This window comes from Onthophagus taurus, chromosome 1 (genome assembly GCF_036711975.1).
Source record: "Onthophagus taurus isolate NC chromosome 1, IU_Otau_3.0, whole genome shotgun sequence".
Taxonomy (NCBI): Eukaryota; Metazoa; Arthropoda; class Insecta; order Coleoptera; family Scarabaeidae; genus Onthophagus; species Onthophagus taurus.
In genome coordinates, this window is record NC_091966.1 from 18,914,363 (window position 1) to 18,926,701 (window position 12,339).

Here is a 12,339-nt window from a genome sequence, read left to right on the forward strand (position 1 = left end):
ACGTAGAGAAGGGAGAGAGCGATTAGAAGCGTTTAATAGTTTTTGGGGTTTGGATAGTCGGTATTAGGTTTGGGTATTGTAATGATGATTCCAGATTTCTACGCGGAATGAGATACTTGTGACTGTAGACAGTAATTAAGGAATCTACGTACATAATTGTGAACCTCCGGATCTAGTTTTTTTTAAATAAGTATTATTATCAGGTTTTGCCCTGGTGTGGTGTTTTTTCCTCTATGAATATATATATTGGTGATATTAAATACCCTGCGTTTTCTCTCGGTATGAATATGTCTAGAAAAAAAAAATTGAGTAAGTCAGATACCAACACGGTGTTGTTGTACATTACTGTTGGAATCGGCCAGGGTCTCTTGTATTTGGTGATTTTCTTAATCTCGTTCCAGTATGAATGCTCTTTGTCCTCCTTAATTTCTGAACAAACTTGTAACGATTAAATTCTGTCTTCAAATTTTTGTCCTTTGTCTTTTCTAAACGAAACGGTTATATGTTACTGTTGGAGATTGTTTCATAATGGATTGCGTGAATTGTTGCAGAAATTTATTAATGGTTTCACCGTTAATTGGTGTCGGTGTGTTGTTTGTGATAAACATCATCAAGTCATTATTCACTCCTTCCGTGTTTGCCTTATTTAGGTCGTATTTAGTTTGTCTTTCAGGTTGGTCTAGAATTATATTTGTTTGGAATTTGAGGGAAATGCTGAGATGTTCTGAACATAGGCCTCCCGTCACGCCAACTTCTGTTATGTTATATTTGAGATTTTCCGTATACAATAATATGTCAGGCATCGTATCGTTGTTAGTCGGCATGATAAAGGTAGGTTTTGAATTTCGGTTATTTCGTGAGATACAACTTTCGAACTTGCTTTTTATAAATGATATAAAATTAACCGTTTTTTTTAGTAATTCTTAAAAATCTGCGCAAATTAGGTTGCTTATTTAATTTTTATGAATCTATCACAACCTGTAAAGAAAAGTACTAAGTTTTTAATATTGAAATCTGACTGAAACTTTAAATAATTTCATGAGATATAAATATTTGAATTCATTCGCTTTTGCCAACGTTTAAATCTATTGGTGTTCTCCCTTATTTTTAGAAATCTATGAATAATTGATTATTTGTTTAATCGTTATAAAACTAACACAACTTGAAAACGAAATTGTCTAGTTTCTAATAAACAGATCTATTTCTGAAAATTTCAGTTTGATGCTGAGATATGAATTTTTGAATATAATCGGTTTTCTGTCGTAGTTCAAAATTACAGGTTATATTCAGTTGTACAATAGGGATGTTAAGATCAATTGATTAGAAAGACCGTCTTTCAAAAAATCGATAATCTAGTAACGTTGTTTTCACGTTCGAAAATTGTTTAATTTTTGCAATAATTAATGTAAAAGTTTAAAATTCCCCACCCCCGACTCCAGATGACGTTTTAAGTAAGAAGAAAGAAATCACAGACGTTACGCTCGCTCCCGTTTTCTTCTGTTTTCTTCTAGCGCATAAGATTCGTAGCATTGTCTCTCTCCAGGAATTTTATTGATTTTTATACGCTCCAATCGTACGGTCAAATCTGAGTGACGTACTTTGGAGTTCGCGCCCTGTAGTTTCAAACTTTATTATTTTCTTTTGGAAAAACTAAGCCCCAGAATCAAAAATTAAAAAATATAGGATCAATCAATCTTAAAAAACGTTCGAATAAGCCAATAAAAAAAAATACTTAACGGCCATATTATATACAACAATTATTTAATATAATAAACAATTATTTATTATATATAATTTGGGCGGCCATATATTATAAAGAAAACAAAATCGTATTTTTTTCCTACTAAACTGTAGCTAATAAACACCTTTCTGTTATTCTGTCTAATCTCCAATAAGTAAATACAAAAGTTGTCTTCAGAAAAGATAATGAGAGCTCGGCGGTCTAATATCTATCGGGTAAACATCAGTTCTAAAAGTTATTCTATTGTATAGACAAGGTGTTTTGTGGGTTACGATGATCTTATAATATAAACATGTAAAATAAAATAATCTCAGATGTTCTATATTCAAACTCCCGATATTTGAAAGCCTATAGTTGACATTAATCGATCATTAATCAATTGATGACAAGAGTTTTGCAGTCTCTGTATCCTCCTTATTAAATAATTTTTAAACGAACATAAGCACGCTGCTAATATGTGATTTGTAAATATAAAATTTCGTCAGTTATGTGACGTGTTAATTAAATTAACTTCCAGGCCATGTGGAATGCTACAATCACTGCAGCCAAGCCAGATTTTCATTTGTATGGCCAGATTCGAATCTTTGCTAAGAAATGATAAATTGGCTGTCGGTTGTGGATGACATAATTCGGGCGAGGAATAAACATAAAGTTACATTGTTATGTCTGTTGGATTACTCTAAAGCCTTCTACCGTATTGATCATGATATATACTCAGCAATTTTAGACCATGTTGGGCTGGATGATAATTGTAAAAACTTGTTAACTGATTTTCTTACCGACAGACAGCAAACAGTGGCAGTTGGTGGGCTTCGCTCGGGGCCGCGTGCGGTGAGTTGTGGTTGCCCACAGGGTTCGGTATTGTCATCTCTTATATTTATTTATTTATTTATTGATATCGGGGAGCAACAACAGGACAAACCCAATAAAGTTGTTCCACATAATTATTATATACGAAAACCTTAAAGTAATATTTAATGTGATTACAAATATGTTGTTATCTTAAATTAACATTATTAATTACATATTTTCATATTTAAATTACATATGATGTGCGCAGTCTTCACATCCTCGCGGACCGCAAACTTAATATTTCGTGGGTTAATCGAAAAAAGATCGCAACTCACTCTATCCGCGGTTCTTTCCATCCTCAGAATAGGCGAGTTACGATATGCGTTTGTTCGTGGAGTGGGCATATAAAAAAGGAAGTCGTACCGTAACTGACGAGGAGGAACATGAAAATCAATTCTCGCCATCAGCGATGGGGAATCAGTATGACCATTGACAAGCTTGTACAAAAATAAAACGTCATTATATGCTCGTCGCTGGGAGAGCGTTAGCAATCCGAACATTTCACAACCAGACGCATAGTTACTGTACACTTGTTGGGTTTTATAACACAAATATTTAATCAGTCGTTTCTGGATTCCTTCTAACCTAGTGATATATACGGAATATTGAGGATTCCAGATTACGCTACCAAAGTTTAAGATGCTGTTGACATATGCATTGCACATACTTATAATTGCGTTGTGGTTTGTGAAATCCTCGGAAGATCGCTTTATAAAGCCCAGCATTCTGTATGATCGAGCAACCACACCATCTACATGAGCATCGAAACGTAGTTTTTGATCTAGTGTTACACCAAGATCAACTGTAGATGTAACTCGACGTAACTTATCATAGTTAAGGATGTAATCATATTTTATGTAATTGTTTTTCCTGGTGAATGTGATGGTGTGACACTTAGAAAAGTTTAAGTGTAATTGATTACTTGTACAGAAATTGCAAATCCTATCAAGATCTGCCTGTAATTTAACACAATCGTCGATGTTTCGAATAGAAAGGTAAATTTTTAAGTCGTCAGCGTACATCAGGCAACGCGAATTAACAATATTATTAAAAATGTCGTTTATGTCAATTAAAAACAGTAAAGGACCGAGATGACTGCCTTGCGGCACTCCGGATGTAGTGTGAATTAAGCGTGACTTATAGCCACCAATATGTACAGACTGAGAGCGATCGGACACGTATGAACCAAACCAACGCAACAAATTGCCAGAAATACCAAAAAGTTGCAATTTACTTACCAACACAGAGTGATCAACTTTGTCGAAGGCCTTACTAAAATCGGTGTACACTGCGTCCACTTGAACATTTTCGTCGAGCGACGCAAATAGAAAATCGGTATATTCTAAAAGATTAGTTTCGACTGAACGCCCGGAAAAAAAACCGTGCTGATTAGTATTAATACTTCCACGAATTTGAAAAAATACACTATCGTACACCAACTTCTCAAAGACCTTTCCAAGTATGGGTAATATAGCTAATGGACGATAATTGACAACGAAGTGTCGATCACCTGATTTAAAAATGGGTGCAACGTTGGCTCGCTTCCACGCATCCGGAAACACTCCCAGCTTAATGGATTTATTATATATCAGCTGTAAAGGAACTGATATTGCCTGAGCACAGTTTCTGACCAGTATAGCAGGTATATACCGTCAGCACCAGGACCCTTATTCAAAGCTACTTGACACAATGCCCCCTCCACTTCAATGAGACCAAAGTCATGAATGAGTACGCACGGAGAATCAACCGTCCCCACCGCATCATAATGGGGAGCAGACGGTGCTGCGAAAATTGCACTAAAATAATTCGCAAATAACGAACAGATGGCATCGCCGCTCAATGCCTCAACAGTATATATTCCATATATACTACTCAATTCCGGCGCTCGATCAAACATTGTCAGAAACATTATTACGACGATGACACGCAAATTTACTTATCATTTACAGAGAGGGACTTAAGTTTGGCAGTTACCCATTTCAATTCTGATTTGGCGAACTTGGTTGACGTGTCTCGCCGGCATGGCCTTGATCTCAATATAGCTAAGACGGGGCTGCTTTTATTCTGCCCCAAAAATAAAAGAGATAGGATTAAACAAAAAACGATAGATGGAGTAAAGTTGTCTTTTGGTTCCTCGGCAAAAAATCTTGGCATATTAATTGATGAAGATTTAACGTTTGTAAATCACATATCAATTTGTATTCAGCGGTCATATGCTCGATTAAAAATGATTTATACTTCTTGAGCCTATCTTAATATAAAAACGAAAAAATTTCTTTGCGAATCTCTCATATTAGCGAACTTTAATTATGGGGATATTCTGTATTCCCCTTTTTTAACTTTACAGTTGAAACAGAGGATACAGAAGGTGCAGAACTCTTGTCTTAGACTTGTTTATGGCATTAAACGGCGAGAACATGTCACCCATAGGTTGGTTGATGCGGGGTGGCTGAATATGGAAAATCGGAGAATATCCCACTCCGCGTGCCTGTATTATAAAATAGTTTTGACTCATACGCCAGATAAGATGGCTTATGAGTACAACAAAATAACTAATGTGCTTTAGAACTAATGTGCACTCGGTAAACATAAGATTTAAGGGAATATTAACACCTCCAAATCATTCTTTTGAATTTTTCAAGAAATGTTTCTCTTATCAAATTACTAAGGTATATAATAATTTACCTAGAACATGTGAGGAGTGTTCATCGGTCAATCCATTTCAAAAGAAATATTACCGACACCTATTCGCATGTCAGTTATGAGCCCTCTTGCTCTTATTTTTTTAGTTGTTTTCTTTTTTGAGTTAAATGGAAGAACGGACTTGGCCCGAATTTCGCCCTTTGCAAATATATTGTTATCTTTCTTTTTCTTATACAGGATGAGTCAGAAAGAATGGGAAATCCGAATACCGGAGAGACTAGACACCAAAATATGACGATTTAACGTAAGATGTCGTATACAAATGTCGGTGGTTTTTAATACACCCTGTGTTGAAAGTTAAATTTTTATTTCGAAATTTCTTGATAATTTTGAAGGTTTTTGTACTATTAACATAAAATTTGGTAGATAGATGTTTTCGAGCATGAGAAATACGAATTTGATATTTGTTTTGTGATTACTCGTAGAGGGCGCTAGATACACACTCTACGTTTGAGATATCAAGTCATGACTATTTTGTCAGTTGAGGTATGGTGAATTAGAACCAGAAATCTGAAGGAGTTTTCAATTCTGCACAAAAAAGGTACTCTTGCTTACATTGTCTAAGTCTACTGGTTTCCAAGTTATCTGCTTTTAATTCAATTAAATTAAAAATTAAATTAATTAATTAAAAATAATAAAATTAAATTAATTGTTTCAAAGAAATTTTAAGGTTAACATTTAAAATCAATAACACACAGTAACTTAGCAATTAGTAACGATAATAATCGATAACAATAACAATTAATTAATAACAATAGAATATTGTGACCATTTTCAAAAATCCAGTGGACTTAAATCTGGATTTCTCACTATTAAAAAACTCATTATGTGTTGGCATTTTCAAATTGGTAATAACTTTATTGTTGGTAAAAATGATTATTGCACACGGAAATTAGATCAATGTTGACAATTAACAGGCAATTGTCGAAACATAAGCGGAAAAATAACCCAACTTTGCTTATGTTAAAAAATAAATATTTTAGAAGAAAAAATACATTTAAACATTTAAAAGTAAATAATTCGAAAACCGATAGACTTAGACAATTTCAATAAGAGTACCTTTTTTATGTAAAGTTGAATGCTCTTTGTGATTTGGAGCTCTTATTGGTCCTAGCTGTCGAGCCAAAAAACTTATGATTTGATTTATCAAACGAGCAGGGTGTATCTAACGCCCTCTACGAGCAATAACAAAACAAGTTTCAAATTCGTATTTCTCATGCTCGAAAACATAAAACTACCAAATTTTATGTTAATAGTAAAAAAATCTTCAAAATTATCAAGAAATTTCGAAATAAGAATTTAACTTTCAACACCCTATGCCTCGGAAACCACTGACATTTGTATAAGAGATGTTACGTTAAATCATCATATTTTGGTGTCTAGTATCTCCGGTATTCGGATTTCCCATTCTTTCTGACTCACCCTGTATAAATATGTACAGTTTTGTTCTTATGAAATGCAATAAAGATTATTATTATTATTATTATAAGTAAGATAGGGTTGGGTCTTCAGCAAAAAAAAAAATTCTACTTGACTAGTACAATCACAGAATATATATGTTTTTGAGTTTTAATCCCTTTATTGTTCGCTGTCTATCCATAATAAAATCGTTTAACAAGTGCCAAATAGTCATAAAATGGTCATAAAATCAATAAAGGATTTGGATTATATATGTTTTTGAGTTTTAATCCCTTTATTGTTCGCTGTCTATCCATAATAAAATCGTTTAACAAGTGCCATATAGTCATAAAATGGTCATAAAATCAATAAAGGATTTGGAGTAGTAGAACAATATCATCCACCAGAGACAACATTGCAGTGATACCACTGTAACCGATTCGAAACCAGATTGAATCACCAGAATTTATTACACAGAGAAACAGTGATTCTGCGGCACGAGATATCTTAGTCAATTTTGGTTCATTTTGGTCCACTGAATATAAAAATAGTAATTTATTTGTTGAATTGACTCTAGTTTTTGAGATAAAGTATTAATTTATACAGAAAATTAAATTTTGAGAAAAGAGAATATTGTTGAAATCTATATTTTAAAATTATTTATCCATTCGACTTAAAACAAAAAATAAAACAAAATTAACTATAATAAACAAAAACATATCGATAACTTTTAAGAAAATCGTTTTCTGTGTGATTTTCTATTGTGTTTTTGATTAAGGCAATCTCTCTGTAAATTCCAGCAATAATCCGCCATCATATGGTGGTCCCACCGCCCTTTATATCTCTCTTCCATAATCTTGATATCTTGGTGAAACCGCTCCCCTTGTTCTTCGCTGTAGTCACCCAAATTATCTGGAAATTTGTCTAAATGGCTGTGCAAGTAATGCAATTTCACGCTCATGTTAACTCCCAGTTTTTGGAATTTTTTAAGCATGTTGTCTACCAATTCATAATGTGTTTCAGCATTGTGGTTTCCTAAAAAATTTTCGACAACCAATTCGAAGCTTGACCATGCTTCCGATTCAACTTGATTCATATGGTTTTTAAAATCTTGGTTTTCTATTAATGTGTCTGTTCTACCAATGTGTTTCTATTAATGTGTCTTATTAATTATAATTAATAGGACACTGACCGAATTGTGGGCTACTCGGAGTAGAGACTTTTATAATTTTGGAGAGAAATGTGGCATTTGTTTAGCATTATTTTTGTTTGCGAAATCTGAAATTTTGTGTTATGTTTGTATGATACTTCCAAATCAGGGTGACGATTGCATACCAAAAACCATTTGCAACTGTTTTTATATAGCAACATCTTAGCAACCTACTCAACAACGCGACTCTGCACTCTCTCTGTCGCCTCTTCATCTTTACGAATCTTAAAATCAAATATCAAAATTATTGAGCCACAAAAGCTGAGTCGGTGAAGATTCTGGAGGTGTGTCCAAACATAGCTCGACAAGTGCGCAGCAGCAACATGCGGCGTTCGCAAGCCACAATTCTACCACGTGCAAATTTTAATACCAAAAAATGATTGCGCAATAATGATACGCGGCATATACACTTACTAAAAATGTTCACGAGCGCCAAGCATGCCGCTCAAGTTGTCTGATTCATAACAAGGTTCTATTCAAAAAGTGGTTGAGCATCATTGCTCGAGAGCACTTATTATTTGATGAGAAAGCTAATTTACAAATTTTAATTCTGTCTCGGGAACATTTATTGCCATGCTTGCATGGTCCAAAACTTAATTAATTATTATTTTCTGTATTTACACACAGTTTCTATTCCTCCTGAAAAGAAGTTAAGGGTAGTTTGAAAGAAGAAATCGATAAAGTTGTCTGTAGTTATTATTAACTAAGAATCAGCTTGTGATTAAAAATGATTTAGTAAAGGTGATACAGCCATAGCGATAGGGAAGTTGAATATAGAATCGGAGATTATCTTATTATTGAATATTAAAAGATCAGCTAAAACTAAAAAGAGTTAAATGACTAAACTACACAAAAAAGTACCACAAATATAACTGCTTTCTTTCTAATTAATGAGTGCCCCCATCATGAATGGTAGCTATTACAAAATCCAAAGCTGAAAACAATATTAACCCTGCACATGGGGGGTATACGAGGTGGGGTATCATATACCCCAGCTTTTAAAAACTGAAAAAATTGAAAAACAAGAAAGACGCGATATCATGTTCTATGTAAAATTTTATAGAAATAGTATTTTATTTCCGGGGTATGTCATACCCCACCTAGTATGGCATGTGAGATTAATTCACCTCGTATACGGAGGGTTAAATAAGCAGGCTGGCTCATTAAAATACTAGAATTGGCTGTTTATAGTATTAATAACTACCGAAAACTAATGTATAACTTCAATAAGAAATAAAACATCTCAATATCATTAGTACGAGTCATCCAGTACGAGTTCAGAGTGACCCATTATGCAATTAATCACCTACCCAGAGGGATGAAATATGTTGAGAAAGGTTTCAAAACCAAACAATTCACAACCGCTTCCGTTATAAACGTAGCCATAACATTCGATACTGTCTGTGCCGGAGGACTAAAATTCAATTTCGCATATCGTTGAATGACGTTACGGAAGCAATTTGTTTTCTGCTGTTTTCAACATTTTTAGATACAATATCCATCTCGATTAAACTCAGAAATAGCCATGTTTACTGACGACATTGCAGTGGTCTTGTTAATATATAGGGGAAAGGACGCAAATATCGACCATTTAAGCACCAACAGTTATAATGACTTTCCATTTACAGCGATGAAGATAAGCTCTTGCAGGTTTATAGAAAAATGTCTTATTCAAATAAAATATCTAATGAATTATCTATTTCTTTTTCAGTTCTTCTCTGACTGGCGTTTGTTTGAAACTTGTTTTCCCTTTCTTGGATAGCGAAGTCTTGTCCTCATCGTTTGTCAGCTCATGTCCTAAAACTTTCTTTAATCTAAACCTGTGGAAGAAACTGATTCTGTCGATGAAGAAGACTCTCGAAATCGTTTACATTTAGGCAGAAACCCTTGTGTGTTGAAGGTGTATTCTCCAAAGATAACACAAGGTGATAGGAAAAGATGGGTTTTCTTCGTAGATTGTATTTTTTTACACCATTCTGGTCGATATTAACCTACCGGCGATTCAAACACATTTCGTTCATTAACACAATAAGAAAACTGTAGATACTACAAAAACGAGATTCTCGATAAAAAGATATACGTACCTCACCTTAAGATATGTAGACCAAATTTAATAAGAAAACGATGTAAAATAAACGGATATCTGCACTCTCGTCAACTGTTGAAGGATTCGGCGCCTGAAATATTCGAAAAGTTAGCTGCTCTATCGTTACATGGGGCATACTCTCGTGTTTCGTTAAATCTCGTAGTTGAATTTAAAATTTAGTAGTCGATGTTTGACGGCGGTTGATATTCGCCTTCTTTCCCCTATAATTTGATTGTGATTTTTTCTTTACTTATTTTGACTGTGTTGTCCAACAGCAAAAATATCAATAAAGATTCACACTAAAAATTTTACATAAACTGTTCATGCATTTATTTAATATTATTTAAGTTACGGTATGTAACTTAATGATAAAGTTAATCTTGAAGGAAGAAAGAGATGATAAGCTACCATTCATCAGTAACCAGAACGAACAATGGTCAAATCAAAAATTGAGTATACTGAAAGAAAACGCACATGAACCAATACGAAACGAATGATGTTTGTAATTTGTGTTCTTTTCCAAAGAGCCAGGTGATTCTGCAACGGATAAGATTTGAAGAATGAAGAACAACTTCTAAAGGACATACTTCAGAGGAATTGTTATTCGTGGATGGACAGTTATTTGGCAGATACAGCGATTATTTCATAACATTATGGTGAAGCAGTCGTCAGTCACAGACTATTGCCATACGAACGCTATTATAAAGTATGTTTCTATAACAGAAAAGTATAAGTACGAAGGCTTTCACAGTCGAAGTTAATTAAACTAAAACTAGAACTAACACTAGCACTGCATTTCAAAAGGCTCTAATGTTAGTTCTAGTGATAGAGCTAGTGTTAATTCTAGTTATAATTTAAAAGTTTATTCGTTAACAGCCACCATTACTAGAGGATAACCAGAGAGGCTATCGAAATTTATTGCCAACATTAATTAGCCGCACCTGGAAAATATTACTGGGCTTGACGCGATCAAGGATTTCGCTACTTCACACCGAACGCGGAAATTAGCGAATAATAATTAGTTCATCAATTAGTTAATAATTAATTACTAATTATTTTGATCTTGTTTATGAAAAATGTTACAACACCGCACACGGTAAAAAATGGATGTAAAAATACATTATACTACATTAAACTACAAGATTGACTTATGAAATAATACATGAATTAACAACGTTATTTTCGAAATCCAGTTAATACCAAGTAAAATGACAGGAAATTAGTATATTTACAAAATATTACATTTTTTTAATATGAATTACACAAAGCATTGTAAACTATAGGAAAAACCTGTAAATAAATGGAAAATCAAGTAAAACAATGTAAATGTATTTAATAAATTGGGAAATCATGTAATATTGTTAAAAATTACTATTACGAACATGTAAAATACGGGATGGCCCCACCACCACTTTCTGCGTTCACACAACTGTGCGCATGCAACTACGCACAACGCGTTGACATCATTGTGCCGAGTACAGTCTAATAACGTATGAATCGTCGAACGTTATACGTGCTCTCTTATAATAATAATAATAAACCACTTTAATCTGTCCATTTAGTGTTTGGTTGTTTGGTGCCCTTTAGTACGTATACAGGTTGTACACAAAGTTTTTGTGTTCCAAGTTTGCCGTCTGTTAAAATTGTAAAAGTTTACACTTTTTCCACTATTCTTTTAATGCTTTTGTACTGTAAAACATTATAACAATTGTGGAAAAACTATTGGCTTTCATAATTTGGACATAAAACGAATTTGGATAAGTAGAACTTCCATAATGACATTTATATTTTTACATTTATTTAAGCTTAAAATTATGTAAATGTACAGGGCTGAATAATGAATTATTACATAGCAGATGAACTACAATATTCATAGCACAAGTAATTTTACATATAAATATAGTCATTTTTACGTGTTAATACGTGTACATTACTTGGGTTAAGAAGTAAAGTTACATCAATCACAAACGAAAAGTACAAACATAGAAATGGAAAATGCGCTTGTTTAGATATGTATTTATTTTGCTATTACATACGTGTAACTTTTTACATGAATATCCATGGCAATAAATTACCAGTACTGGACCATGTAATTATTTTTTACTGTGCACCGAAAACGTAGAAGAATGTTTTAATAGACGCACGGCACCATCCGCAAGATTCTAGTTTTATTTCTACGATCTTCTTTCTGAAAATTTTTAGAGCCATTTCCGTTTTCATATCCAATTTATCTGAAAGAGCGAGACGCGACCGACGGTGCAAGTGAATGGCACAATACTGTTTACTTCACTTTGTACTCTGTGATTGAATGCGCTTTGAATTGAGATTTCACTGAATTATATGAAATGA